The sequence below is a fragment of the Rhinoderma darwinii genome, chromosome 1, assembly GCF_050947455.1.
Source record: "Rhinoderma darwinii isolate aRhiDar2 chromosome 1, aRhiDar2.hap1, whole genome shotgun sequence".
Classification (NCBI taxonomy): domain Eukaryota; kingdom Metazoa; phylum Chordata; class Amphibia; order Anura; family Rhinodermatidae; genus Rhinoderma; species Rhinoderma darwinii.
The window spans coordinates 297122089-297138012 of record NC_134687.1 but is presented as its reverse complement, the minus strand read 5'-3'; the positions used below and the strand labels follow the sequence as shown (position 1 = coordinate 297138012).

At 43.8% G+C, this 15924-nt stretch overlaps 1 protein-coding gene across 1 annotated transcript in view; it reads right to left on the bottom strand.

Annotated features, from left to right (window-relative positions):
- The window catches only part of STK11 (serine/threonine kinase 11), a 92611-nt gene that overhangs the window by 42942 nt on the left and 33745 nt on the right, over positions 1-15924 (bottom strand). The window lies entirely within an intron of this gene.

The window sequence follows — 15924 nt, the reverse complement described above, 5'->3', positions numbered from 1 at the left end:
TTTTGGACATGTGTATTTGACTTTCTGACATCCCTTTTACCTGCCCCTATACATATATCTCCTAAGGTTGCTTTATTTGGCATTTTAGATGAGGAGCAGTGGCCACATTACACACGCATATTCTTGAAAGAATCTTTATTTCTTGCCAGGTAGGCTATAGCCATGCATTGGATGGCAGACAGGCCACCTTCTCTCTCACATAGGAAAACACTCGTAAATACTGTCCTCTCATACGAGAGCCTGGTCTATCAACATAGGGACTGTCCAGAAAAATCCTATAAAGTATGGAGCCGTGGTTGGACACTTCAGCGTCCATTGATTTGGAAGACTCTTAACTCACAATGTGTGATTTGCTCTTTTCCCACTCATGTAATGTATTGGCGGCATAAACAACTAGTTCTGTTTTCTTTTATTGAAAGTTCGGTATAAAAAGTGAAAATATTTTGAATGTTGCTTTTACACTTTACTCATATCGTATGGGATTGCATATATTACTTTTACTGTACATTTGAGATGTATCAATGTATGCCATTTAATCCGGGTTGCAACATTTTAAATAAAACAAATTAAAAAAACAAAAACAGTGGACATGTCCTATGACGCATTCCCACGCCGCAGGATGTTCCCACAGCCTGCCCCCTCCTGAACGTGCATGAGTTTGGCACAGTGATGGCATACAGAGTGCACGCACTAAGCTTATAGAGTCTACTGCTAGTGCACTCATGGGACCTACACTCCACCCCCACCTGAGAAGACCTGCAGATCAGCCCCTATCTGAAGAGAAGCTGGATACCACCAAAGCAGGCCTGCTGAACTCGCTCCAAAAAGGACTCCAGCACCACCAACCATTGAACCCACTAACAAGCTACAAGACCAGCAGTCTAAATACCATTCCTAACCCTTCACTACCCTGCCATAACTAGTCAAGCCATCCTATAACCCTAGCCCTCAGCTCACATCCATATGCCACAAACCTTATCCTATTACAACCTGCCCTTTCTCTTTCCGTACAGCCCCTTATTGTAATAACCCCTTAGTTACAGAGACAGTTAGAGCCAGGTGGGGGAGGGTCACAGAAGCAAGCGTGAGTGTACTGCATTTTATATGTGTATTTAGGTAGGCGGGTGGGTTCTAGGATAGAATTGTAATATCTTGTTATTTTGGTACCACGTATAGTGCTAGTATACTTCATACATATTGATAGCTATTATATGTATTAAAGTATACGGATTCTACACCAGGATTATATATATATATATATATATATATATATATAGCGGACTGTGATTTTGTGTTAGTAATAAACCTTTATATGCATAAATCGCCTTGAAAGTCATATGCAAATTTGCAGAGATGAGTCACACACTGCCTGTTATCGGAGGAGGTGTCGGGCTGAGAGGCTGGAGGGGGATCCCTTCAGATGCCCCTATCTTTGGCTCTCTCTATAGAACCATGGTTCTGGTGTCGTTTTAAAGATGAGAATCTCAGCTCTAGAAAAACGCAGTTCTAGGTACTATAGACCCGGAGAGATGGGGAGTTATAGGATCTGCATCTGCAGCTCGAATTCCAAACTATGTCTTTAACGTCCTGTATCTCCGATCCTATAGCACCTAGAACCGTGATCCTGGTGTGGTTTTAAAGCTTGAGATTCTCCTCTTTAAAACCATGGTTCTAGATTCTGTAGAGCCAAAGATAGGGGCATCTGAAGTGACCTACGCTCCAGCCCGACCCCTCCTCACATACTTTTCAGTGTGTGACTCTTCTCAGCTAATTTGCACATGACTTTGGAGGCGATTTTATATAGTAAAGGGGTGATTTTTAACATAAAAGAGGGAAAGCTAACAAGTATATTCTATACCCTACCTGAGGGTGCTGTGGGTTTAGTGGTGAAGATGCTGGTGACGGATTCCCTTTAGAAAAGTCCACGAAGGGAGAGGAGAAGCAGGCTGAGAATCCGTGCCTCAGCGGTATGTCTGCTTTAACCTGCCTCTGATTGGCTGAACTGGTTACACTATGTGACCACTGCAGTCAATCAAAGAAGAAGTGAGCCACTGGCAACACGGCTTTCCTTTTACATATTAGTAGGATGTGCGCGCGCACTCATTTTTGTAGGAAGACCACTCCAATCTGCAAACGGTCTGCCCCACTGTAGAGGTCCAACTCTTTAGAAATCATGTTTCTAACTTTTCCAAGTTCCCCTCAATACTGCACTTGACACATCTGTCTCCAGCAGACTTTGCTCTTGTTTCCTGTTTAGGGCAGGTCAAACCAACGTTTGAGCCCACTATATGAGCCCACTGAATCATGACATAGGTGAATAAACTTGATTTTTAACACTTTGACACCTCCAGTCTTAAGAGCACAGATAAGTAGGTGATCAAAATCAAAAACAGGTACTTGATGCATTTATATTTTAAGTTCTTTATACTTTCCTCTTAAAGAGGCTCTGTCACCACATTATAAGTGGCCTATATTGTACATGATGTGATCGGCGCTGTAATGTAGATTACAGCAGTGTTTTTTATTTAGAAAAACGATCATTTTTGACGGAGTTATGACCTATTTTAGCTTTATGCTAAGAAGTTTCTCAATGGACAACTGGGCTAGTTTTACTATATGGCCAAGTGGGCATTGTGCAGAGGAGTGTATGACGCTGACCAATCAGCGTCATACATTTCTCTCCATTCATTTACACTGCAGATAGCGATATAGTTATATCCACATAAACACACTATAACGTTACTGCAGTGTCCTGACAATGAATATACATTACCTCCAGCCAGAACGTGATGTGTATTCCGAATCCTGACCACTTCTCTGAATGTTTCTGTGATTTAAAGCACAGCACAGCGAGCTCTCGCTGTAAATGACAGTTTACAGCGTAATCTCGCGAGACTACACCTGCTGTGCTGTAAATCACAGAGACGTGCAGAGAAGTGGTCAGGATTCTGAATACACATCACGTCCTGGCTGGAGGTAATGTATATTCATTGTCAGGACACTGCAGTAATGTTAGTGTTTGTGTATGTGGCTGCACATAACGATATAGCTATATCGCTATGTGCAGAGTAAATGAATGGAGAGTAGTCTATGACGCTGATTGGTCAGCGTCATACACTTCTCTCCACAACGCCCACTTGGTCAAAAAGTAAAACATGCCCAGTTGTCCATGGAGTTATGACCTATATTAGCTGTAAGCTAATGAGTTTCTCAGTCAAAAAAGATCGTTTTTCTAAATAAAAAAAACACTGGTGTAATGTACATTAGAGCACCGATCACATCATGTACAGTATAGGCCACTATGTGTAGAAATTTTTCCTTCCCTTTTCCCTTCCCTTGGTTGAACTTGATGGACATGTGTCTTTTTTCAGCCGTACTAACTATGTAACTATGTAACTATGTAACTATAATGTGGTAATAGAGCCTCTTTAAGATAGGGTGTGCTGAGCATACATACGTCAAAGCCATGGGCACATAGCCGGTATGGCAGCACAGAGTCCCTAGGGTTCCACATTACAGAGCTGTAGGCATTCCATATGCGACTGTATGAAGCCTCTTTTCGACACTAAATTATAGCATCAATCTCCACAAGAAGAAAGGTTTCTGGGGAAGAATACCTTGGTTATACAGCTTCTATAAATCTGTGATAAAAACCTCTGTATGAAAGAGGCATACAGAGAAACAATATGGACCCATCAATTTCTATGGGTGCTGTACTACGGCTTTGTACAACTTGGAACTTATGGAGCCCTCGCACGGTCGTGTGCATGAGAGCTAAGGAAAAAGAGGGTATTGCTGTTCTGGTTAGAACTCTACCTTCAGGTCTGATTATATAGCCCTTATACTGATGGTATAGAGGGCAAAAATAGATGTATACCATTTAATTTGAGCCTAAATATTATTGGATTAAAGCAAAATTGTACATATTCCATGGAAATCATAGTATCCTGTGACCTAATAGAACACAAACAGATATTTTTTGGGGAACAGTGGTTGATATTCCATCTGCAACGGTCTTTTAGCTAAACTGGAAAGATTTTTTTATATTTTTTATATCTGCTGCTATGTAAATAACGTGTTATATAACAACGCAGGAGTGACAGTTTAAAACCTACGCACAAACCGATTGACGACATCAAAGGATTTTTTTGTAGCTCTTGTCATTTCATGCAGCAAAAGGATGCAAGATTTTTTTTTTTGTATGTAAAGCGCACATCAGATTATTCCGGAAACTGATTTAGATTCAACAAGCGTAAGGGCTTCTCTCTCAGACTCCAGCCACTGCGATCCTAGGCTCTTCTCCTTCCTATCCAAAACACCCACACAAAGACACGCAGCTCTGCACCACTGAATGAAGGTTTACATTAATAACCTCTGTGGAGTTTGCCATGAATGAAAAGACGTCAGAGCTGCTCCTGGACAGACTGTGGAGAGGGTTTGATAGCATATTAAACATTCAGGTAACATTCGGTTATGATGAAGCAGCTCCACTCACTGTATAACAGAGGTAATGCAGAAAACTCCCTTCGATTTAGCAGTAAGATGGTGGGGCATTGCTGGTGTATTGAAAAGAGAATAATATGAGCTGGAACCATGAAGCTTTCTTCAAGGATTCTACACTATCCCATTGTAAAGACAGACAGACAGACGAATCTTTCGGAATGCCAGTCACTGTTTTTATTCTATTCCACACTATATTGAGGTTAGCGACCACCATTTCCACCAATACCAGCCCCCCTTTACACTCAGTATCTCATATACAAACTTTTACTGTAGAATTAAAAACATCAAATAATAGTCAACTGATAATCTAATGTGTATCGGGGCAGGCCGACTGTCCCGCATGGCACCGGTCTGGAGGAACGAAGATTGGGCGTGTTGAATTTCAACATGTTCAATACTAGTTCCACTAATGGGCTGTTAAAAGGTGTCTGGCAATGGCTTAGCCACCTCTCCCTATGCAATAAACATTCATGCTTGGCCAATCTGAGTTCCCATGTTTATGGGAAGTCGGGGGTGAATGACAGCTATCACGTGTATATGACAAACTTAAGCTCTTGTGAGAATTCTGTCTGCAGAGCTGGAAAACGAGACCACAGAGTTAAAAAAATATATTATACATATATCTCTGTGTTAGGCCTTGTTTACATATTGTCTGAACCCTACCTACCAGTCTTGCAAAATGGATGCCACGTCTGATCAGAGAGGAAGTGTGTGGCTGTTAAAGGACTGCACAGCCCTCTCTAAGCTACTACACTGATCTCTGTACAATGCAGATAACTGTATTGAACCCTGGGTATTCTGAGCTAGAACCATGAAGTTTCCCCTAATGATTCCACACTATCCTATTCTTCAGATAGACAAATGCTTTTTAGGTCAGTTGCTGTTTTTGTATTTCAATGTATTTCACACTACATTGAGTTTAGCGACCGCCATTTCCTCCATTACCAGCCCCCCTTCATACTTAGTAAAATGATAAGTCACGGTTACATTTTCCTGTGTGGTATCCCCTGCAGGACAGAAAGAAGAAACACAATGGCCCAGATTTGATACTGAGTTTATAAGGGAGTTTGGTGGAAATTGCACAGGTTAAAAAAGTTTCATCTAGGGGCATGGCCTAGCACTGAACAAGCAGGATCCTCCATCCCCAAATCCAGGTGTGCAAACTTTGTGGCATCATACCCGAGAAGACTGGAGGCTGTTATCGCTGCCAAAGGTGCTTCAACTAAGTACTAAGTAAAGGATCTGAATACTTATGTCAATGCAATATTTGCAATAGTTTTTTCTTTTCAATAAATTAGCAAAAATGACTTTTCACTTTATCATTATGGGGTATGGAGTGCAGAATGATGGGGAATAACTTGAATTTATTTTTCATTTTGGCACAAGGCCTCAACATAAAATGTGAAAAAATTTAAAAAGGGTGTGAAGACTTTTCAAATGCATTGTATGTAAAGGGACACCCCTCAAATCTTTAAGGACACTTTCTGGAAGTCCAAACCCCAACCAATACCGTCTGCACCAGGAAGTCTAGCCTAGCTGTCGAATGGACCACTAAGCAGTAATCACTGCAGATCACATTTGACTCGAACACCTGAAGGGTGATGTGGTTCTGAACCCTCTGAAAATCTGTGTGAAAATCTTCCTAACCGCATAAGCACATCTGGCAACTAACCCCCGAGGGTTAATTCTCCCCCATCTTTAGTGCTCGACTACGGGCCGCTGGCATTCCTCAAAGGCTAAATCCTTCGGCCACAGCCGTCTTACAGCATGGGTGTAATGTCCGTGGCTGCGGGCTGTCAGCTCCAACCTCCCCCTGACAGTCGCAGCCACGAGTCGGCAAGCGCTGGCCCCAGCCTCCTCCTCAGGAGACGCCAGCGCTCTCATCCACTCACCTCTGCCGGATCCCGTAGGGTGCGCACGCACGCTCGTGCCCGCTCTTAATCAGGGAAACGTGCGCACCGGACCTCATGGACGTACTTTGACCCGTGAGTACCCTGGACTATAAGAGGGGTCCAGCCCCCTAGTTCTATGCCTGAGCATTGTTGTGTTTCCTTAGTCTGTCTATGCAAATGGTCCCCTAGTGTTTCCTGCTCCCAGTGTTTCCTGTTCCTGTATCTGTATCCCGATCTCGTGCCGTGCTTGCTATAGTCGTGCTGTGCTTCCTAGTTCCTTCCAAGCTACTGTCCGTGCTGCCACAGGTACCCTATATCCTATAGACTCAGATCTGCGCCCTGTTGGCCAGCTGCCTTACCGCCAAGGCGGTACGGCCCAGTGGGTCCACAGACCCTTCGTGACAGTACGCTCAGGCCATGGACCCCGCTGGTCGATTCAAAACTATGACGACGACACAGGAGATGCGAGCGGATATGCTGGACCTCCGGTCCCGACAGGACCAACTCCTCCAGGCGTTGAACATTCTTTCACGTTGGCAGGAGGCACAAGCTGCCGTTCCTCCTACTACACCTCCTGGCAATGTGGATCCTCAGTCTACACCTCTTGGCAGTAGTGACCCACGTGTTTCTTTGCCACTTCCTGACCGTTATGATGGAGAAGCAAGTAGCTGTCGTGGTTTTCTTAATCAATGCCAGATCCACTTCAGCTTGTATGCTAGGACATTTTCGTCTGATGGTGCCAGGGTCGCTTTCATCATTTCTCTCCTCACTGGAAACGCCCTTGCATGGGCGAACCCTATCTGGGAGAAACAAGGACCAGAGACCCATGACTTCCCTGCCTTCCTTCGGACTTTTCGCATGGTGTTTGAGGAGCCTGGACGGGTCTCATCTGCAGGGGCTTCTTTGATTGACCTGCGCCAAGGAGACACCTCCGTGAGTGAGTACGCCATCCACTTCCGCACCCTGGCGGGTGAGCTCGCATGGAAAAATGAGGCTCTGGTGGCTGAATTCTGGCACGGACTATCTTCCAGAATTAAATACGAACTTGCCGCCCGGGATCTGCCGTCTACTCTGGATGACCTCATCCTTCTGTCTGCCCGTATTGATGTACGGATCCATGAACGCCTCCAAGAGGTTCAACGGGAGGGAGCCCTTCCTAGTCGGGTCCCTATGTTACAGCAACCCCTGCTGTCCTCAGATGCCGATTCTCCTAAGAAGTCGGTAATAACGGATCAGTATAAGTTATCTACCCAAGAGAGACAACGCAGACGCACATCTGGAATCTGTCTATATTGCGGCCTAGACGGCCATCTGGTGGGCCTGTGCTCACACAAATCCCAAAACCTAGGGCTGCTTGGAGTGACGACCTTGGGTAAAGATGGACTTCCGTCTAAATTGTCCATACCCGTGACTATAGTGTCCGGCGAGAGAACGCATCAGGTCTCTGCGTATCTGGACTCTGGTTCCGCTGCTAATTTCATCCGCAGAGATCTGGTGGACCGTCTGCAATTGCCCACCACCCTACTGGAGAGCCCGTTGACAGTTGCTTCAGTAAATGGACTACCTCTGCCAGACCCGGTTTTAGCGGTGACCAAGCCAATGATGCTCCAAGTGGGAGCCCTTCACTCCGAACTTCTGCCTTTCTATGTCCTGCCCAAAGCGGTTAACCCTGTGTTACTGGGCCTGTCTTGGCTCCGTCTACATGCTCCAGTTCTGGACTAGGGTTCTAGAGAGGTTCTCCAGTGGGGCCCTGAGTGTCAAGGTCGTTGCCTGGTGAGGATTCGTTCGGCTCAGCCTTCGCTGCCTGGCAGGATTGCCGGGTCATTATGCTGCCTTTTCGGACGTCTTCAGCAAGAAGGAGGCGGAGACTTTGCCTACACATCGGGCGTATGACTACCCTATTGAACGGATACCTGGTGCATCCCTTCCCCATGGTAGGGTATATCCTCTCTCCTTGCCAGAGACTCTGTCCATGTCCTCCTATGTGAAAGACAACCTAGAAAGGGGCTTCATGCGAAAGTCTTCCTCCCCGGCAGGAGCCGGCTTCTTCTTTGTCAAAAAGAAAGATGGCTCTCTTCGTCCTTACATCGACTACCGTGGTCTCAACCAGATCACGGTGAAGAATAAATATCCATTGCCCCTGATCTCCGAACTGTTTGATCAAATACATGGTGAAATTTTTTTTTCTAAAACTAGACCTGCGTGGGACTTACAACCTAATCCGGATTAGTCAGGGGGATGAATGGAAGACTGCATTTAACACCCGTGATGGACACTAGGAGTATATAGTAATGCCCTTCGGCCTATGTAATGCTCCCGCGGTCTTCCAGGATTTTGTGAATGACATTTTCGGTGGCCTCCTTTATGTTTGTGTTGTAGTCTACCTTGATGACATCTTGATTTTCTCCCCAAATCCTGTGACGCACCAGAGACATGTCCGTCAGGTTCTGCTATGGTTAAGGGAGAATCGTCTGTACGCCAAGTTGGAGAAATGCGTATTTGACAAGGATGCTCTACCCTTCCTGGGCTACATCGTCTCGAATTGAGGTCTCGAGATGGACCCTGAGAAGGTAAAGTCTGTCCTGAAGTGGCCACGTCCTCAAAGCTTGAGGGCCATACAGCGCTTCCTTGGATTTGCTAACTTTTACCGACAGTTTATTCCAAACTTCTCCTCACAGACTTCTCCCATCTCTAACCTTACTAAGAAGGGTATGAACGCCAAGGTGTGAACTCCCGAGGCAGAGTCTGCATTCAACAGACTGAAGAGTGCCTTCATGTCAGCCTCTATCTTCCATCATCCGGATGTCTCTCTGCAGTTCTCGTTGGAGGTGGACGCATCCTCTGTCGGTGCTGGTGCACTCCTGTTACAGAGAGGTCCCAAGGGCAGGTCAAGGGTATGTGGATACTTCTCTAAGCTCTTCTCTTCCGCAGAACGCAACTGCTCGATTGGGGATCGGGAGTTACTAGCCATCAAATTGGCTCTGGAAGAGTGGAGACATCTACTAGAGGGCGCAGCTCACCCGATCTTGATTTTTACGGACCACGAGAATCTGACCTAGCTCCAGACGGCCCAACGGCTGAACCTTCGTCAAGCCAGGTGGTCACTGTTTTTTGCAAGGTTTCTGTTTGAGCTTCATTATCGCCCCGGCCGACAAGAATGTGTGGGCCGATGCCTTGTCCAGGTCTTTCGAGACAGAAGACACCATTGAGAATCCACAGAATATTATCGATCCAACCTTTCATTGTCTCGGTCAATCCCATGCAAAATCGGGGTCATTCCTCCAGGGATTTCACTTTAAACTGACTTTTACTTTGAAAGAATATTTTTCCATAAATGCCACCTCAGACTCCTCTCCATTTTCCATATGGGAAGCTTATGAGGTAGTTTTGAGAGGTTACTGTATTAAAGAAGCCTCTCATAAGAAGAGAGAACATACCGTATGTCTAAGCAACTGAACCTGGAGGTAAAGGTGGCTCGTTTAGCAATGGAATTTAAATCCTCCTTACATGACCCTAATCATCACACAAACCTTCTCCGCGCTACAGCCAAGATTCACTTATGTCTCCATTCACCAGTGGTAAAAAACAAAACAAAAAAAAAACAACTCAGCTGATCCACACAGAGACACTACTCACACAATAACAAACCCTCAACTCTGTTAGCATGCGGGCTGTGTAACTTTTCATACCATCCTTCTCCCATTACCCTTAATACTCACCATAACGTTACCACTTCTGATCTTGTCGACATTCTTGATAAATTTAATGAATACCTCCACTTTCACTGAAAAACTGATAACAGTGCAGGAGTGTGCACAATTAGGGTAAGTTCACACGGCCGTAAACGTCCCAAAAAACTATTGAAGATATGGGGGCTGAACGCCTACAAACATCTGCCCATTGATTTCAACGGCGTTCAGTTTTTAGAAACGGCAGCGTAAAAAAAAAAAAAAAAACGCCTCGTAAAAAGAAGTGCATGTGTAAAGGATCTGCCAGGCACAGCTTCGGGGTTAACTCCCATAGGTAATCAGTCTACACCTGAATCTACGTCTCTGAGACTGACTCCTTCTTCCACCACTCAGGATGGCAGGCTTAGGAGTGGGAGAGCCTATCGCAGCCTGGCCAGACGGAGCTAGCTCCCGCCCTCTGTCTATTTATACCTGCCTTTCCTGTTCCTCCTTGCTTGTGATTCTTTCCGTGTGGTTTCCTGGCCCAGCTACAGCTCCTAACTATTTGATCCTGCTCCATACTGACCCTGGCTTACTGACTACTCTTCTGCTCTGAGTTTGGTACCTCGTGCTCTCCTGGTTTGACTTGGCTCGTTCACCACTCTGTTGCTCACGGTGTTGCCGTGGGCAACTGCCCCTTTCCCTTTGCTTTGTATTCTCTTGTATGTTTGTCTCGTGCACTTACTGAGCGTAGGGACCGCCGCCCAGTTGTACCCCGTCGCCTAGGGCGGGTTGTTGCAAGTAGGCAGGGACAGACTGGCGGGTAGATTAGGGCTCACTTGTTAGTTTCCCTAACCCCGTCGTTACAGCATGTCACTTCTTGAGCCGTTTTTGGAGCCATTTTTCATTGACTCAATAAAACACAGCTCCAAAAACGGCCGTAAAAAAAGCTAGTTCGATTAAAAAATGGCTGAAAATCCGCGTTTTCAGCCGTATTTTGTTACCCGTGTGAACATACCCTAATAGTTGATTATGTCCCCCTGCTTCCTCAGTGACATTGAGGGATATTTATCAAGCGGTCTTATAGCAATAATGTCCTTTGTTGTCCATGGCAACCCCACAGTTTCATATATTAACCCCTTCCCGTCGTAAACAACTTTCAGATTTTCATTTTTGTTTTTTCCTCCCCACCTTCCAAGAGGCATAACTTTTTTATTTTTCCATCGATATAGTCCCACGAGGGCTTGATTTTTGCAGGACGAGTTGTAGTTTTTCGTAGCGCAATTTATTGTGCCATATAATGCACTAGGAAACGGGAAAAAAAATGATTTGTGGGGTAGAAAATGAAAACAAAAAAAAAAAAAAACAGCGATTCCTCCATTGTTTTTTGCGCAACGTTTCTACAGAATTCACTGTAGAATTAAAACAGAATGTAAACTTTATTCTGCAGTTCAATACGATTAGGGCGATAACAAATATATATATATATATATATATATATATATATATATATAGTTTTTTCTATATTTTACAAGGAAAAATTTAAGTGTAACAATTTTTAGGTATTTTGTGTCGCCAAATTCTGAGAGTCATAACTTTTTTATTTTTCCGTCGATTAAGTGGTAAGATGTCTTATTTGTTGCGGGATAAGCTGTAGTTTTTAATAATACCATTTTGGGGTAAATGCAACGTTTCACTTTTTATTCCATTTTTTGTAGGAGATTAGGTGACCAAAAAATAGCGGTTCTGGCGTTGAAATTTTTTGGGGACGGCGTACACCGTGCAGGTTAAATAATGATATATTGTAATAGTCCAGACTTTTACGGATGCGGCGATACCAATTATGTTTATTTTTTTACATTGCTCTAGGGGGAAAAGGGGGGGGGGGTTTATGAACTTTAAATATTTTTAGTAAAAACTTTATTTTTACACATTTTTATTCCAAGGGGACTTCAACAAGCGATCGTTGGATCGCTTGAACTATATACTGCAATACTAAAGTATTGCAGTATATCGTCTTTCTGACAGGCTTCCATTAAGCCCTGCCAGAGGCAGTTCTTAATAGGAGCACAAAGATGGCGGACAAGGGGGCCTTCATTAGGCCCCCAGGCTGCCATAGCAACCATCGCCACCCCGAGATTGAATTGTGGGGGGCGCGATGAGCTGCTAGAGGGGATTTAAATGCCGCGGTCGCTATTGACAACGCCATTTAATGGGTTAAAAGAGCGGGATCGCGCTCGAGCATGAACCCACTCCTTACTGTGAAGCGTCGGCTGTAACATACAGCCGATACCCGCATCGTATGGAGCGGGTTCACTGCGTGAGCCCGTTCCATACTTCCCCTACCCGGCTAGGACGTATGGATACGTCAAATGTCGGGAAGGGGTTAATTAGCTCAGGTAAAATGAAAGCTGTGCTCTGATTGGTTGCTATGGGCAACAAAGGGCATTCTTACTATAACGACGCTTGATAAATCTCCCCCCATTGATTGCAATTTTTTGTTGCCCTTAAATTAAAATGGATCGAAATTTCTTTGAGAAGAAACTCCAGCCTATTATAGCTGGTAAAAATAAAACCCTCTGAGACCTTAGATTAATAACGCAATTATGAAAAACACCCTTAAGCTGTGGGATAATGTGAAATATTCTTCTAATGTCAATTCCCCTCACCTAACCTTACTACCTACAGTATATTTGGACCCTCGAATATTTCCTCTGGCTCAATTTGCTCCTCACCCATTTATGAGATGTTAAGCTGCAGGTATGACTACAACATACCACTTTCTATCCTCTGAAGGTGTAATTCCCTTTCCCACTTTCAAGAAAAATATAACCTCCCCTCGCCTCAGGCCTGATCTCTGCCCTATAGAGCAGATCTTTCATATGGGAGACTGATCTAAATCAGCTTACTGACTCACAATGGAGCCAGAAATGGGAGTCCACTGCGAAAAGCTCTCTTAACACGTTAAAGGGGTTTTCCCATAAACAACATTTACCTATCCACAGGAATGCCCTTTGTAATTATCTAAGCCAACAAATAGGTTTCCCGTTAGTTTTGGAAACGATCACTTTATTTATTACAAATAATATTTACCTGGTTTTAAATAGAAAATGCCCAAACAAATTTGATAAAATTTGGTCTCGATGGCTTGAGGTGAAAGACAGCTGTATAAACTTCTATGTAAGGGTATGTTCAGACGCTTAACAAAAAACGTCTGAAAAATTCGGAGCTGATTTCAGAGAAAACAGCCTCTGATTTTCAGGCATTTTTGAAGCAGAGAATGAAATTTGGAGCTTCTTTTGAGGCTTCTTTTCAGATGTTTTTTGAGGCGTTTTTCATAGAGTTCAATGGAAAATCAGCTCCAAAAAACGCCTCAAGAAGTGACATGCTACTTCTTTTTACGGAGCGTCTTTTTACGCTCCGTTTTTTGACAGCGAAGCATAAAATAAAGGCTCGTGGGAACAGAACATTGTAATTCCCATTGAAAGCAATGGGCAGATGTTTGTGGGCGTATTAGGGGCGTTTTTTCAGGCGTAATTCGAGGCGTAAAACGCCGCCATTACGTATGAAAATAGGTTGTGTGAACCCAGCCTAAAAGCCCAATATCTTAACCCATATGCTGGGGTGGGGGACACACTGGTGTGAACGGCCGATTGTTGGCCCATGTATATATGCCTTTAGTGTCGGTCGGTTGGTTACTTGGTGTGTGAATGTTTTCTGCCTTCTCTGTTTTTTGGTCAGTAAGAAGGTTTCCTCCTATTTGTACTTGTTTTACTACAAAGTTCAAAATAAAACTTTTTTTTTTATTTTTTTTTTAAAACCTTGTATTCAAAAGAGATAGGAAATTGTTTAATGCCATTGTCACCAGTTTGGAAATCTTTTGTCTTTTATGTTAATTAGAATAGAGAGGAGTTAAGGACTAAAAATGTCTGAATTTGCCAACGTGCAAATAAATAAAGTCAATGAAGGATGAAATGCTGGCCTATGGATCTGTAATCCTGCTACCCATTGTCTTATATGTGGAAAACATGGCTCCATAAATAGAAAATTAGGGAAAATATACGGAACGGTGTCCATGGCCAATAGAAATGAATGGGTCCGCAATTTAATCCGTAATTGCGAATGCTGTGGGGCTATTCAGTTTAGGAAAAAAAAAAGACGCTTAGGGGCGATCTAATTACAATGTACAGATATATAACTGGAGAGTACAGAGATCTTTCTAATGATCTTTTCACACCTCACAAGCACAAGGGGGTATACTTTAGGTCTAGAGGAGAAAAGCTTACACCATCATCACACACAGGGATTCTTTACTGTAAGAGCAGTGAGACTATGGAACTCTCTGCCACAGGATGTTGTGGTGGTTGATTCTTTGAACAAGTTCAAGCAGGGCCTTGATGCCTTTCTTGAAAAATATAGTATTACTAAATTCTGGAGATGGGATGTTGATTCAGGGATTTATTCTGATTATCCTAATGAGGCAATTGGCATGAACCTCATAAGGGCTTTGCCTTCCTCTGGATTAACACGTTAGGATTATAGGCTGGACCTTTGTCTTTTTTTTAACCTTCTTAACTATGTAACCGTAATAGAAAATTTGACTGAAGGCAAAACACAGACGTAGATTGGCTTTACCTCCATTGCCTACCAAGAGTGTAAATTGATGTGCAATAATATATTTATGTGAAACTAAGTAACTTACTAATGTACTTTAATTAAAAATTCTGTACTAAATGGTGCAGTTCAAACCTCATGAATTATTCAGGAAGTCCTGGAGCTTTTTAAAATAGTGATGACACTCCGACATGGCCCCACGTGACTGAGCTCTTGCTTCATGTGCTGTTCGAGAACATGACTGCATCAGCTGATGACTCCAGCCCTGCTCTCGACGTCATTGTCCATATATGGAGAGTGTCAGTGACGTGGGCAGAAGTTGTGGAGTCTCCAGGCAGAGCATCAGCTGATGCTCTGCCCGGGGACTCCAGCCCTGCTCTCGACGTCATTGTCCATATATGGAGAGTGTCAGTGACGTGGGTAGAAGTTGTGGAGTCTCCAGGCAGAGCATCAGCGGATGATCTGCTCGGGGACTCCAGCGATAGAAAACACCTGAATTGACTAAACATGGATGTTGGGAGCAGGGCTGGAGTCCCGGGCAGAGCGCTAGCTGATGCTCTGCTCGGGACTCAAACAAATAGGCAAATGTGACAGCCCCCTTGCGGTCATGTTCACGAACAGCACACGAAGCAAGAGCTCAGTCAAGTGAGGCCGTGTCGGAACGTCATCATTAATAGAAAAGCTCCAGCACTTCCTGAAATATTCATGACATTTGAACTGCACCATTTAGAACAGAATAGTAAGTTACTTAATTTCACATAAATATATTATTGCAATGCAATTTTTGGTCCCGGATAACCCCTTTAACATTCGGTTTCTAAACAAATACAAACAAAACGGACAGGTATTTTCAACCGCACTACATTAATGAGACGTCATAAACATCCTATTATCTACAGTGCAGCATGTGGCTGCCATGGTTAATTACTGCAGTGCTCATAACGCAGCAAAACAGCTGTATGTGAATATTGTTTTGGATCAGAATATCATTAGGAAATGCACCAAATCAATTCAAGGATCCACCTTTGTCCTTACAGATAGGTCTTTGGCTTAGATGGTGTCATACTAGACCGCTCTATTTTAGTAGTGGAGAACAGAGATTAACTAAATTAATCATTTGTTGGCTGTTTTATTTCAAACCGCTTTATAAATCTCACGTGCCCCTTCTTGCTGGAATGAGCAAAAGACCCCTTTGGAGCTGTAATGTACACCTTGACCTGTCCACCATTGCCACATGCAATATCATG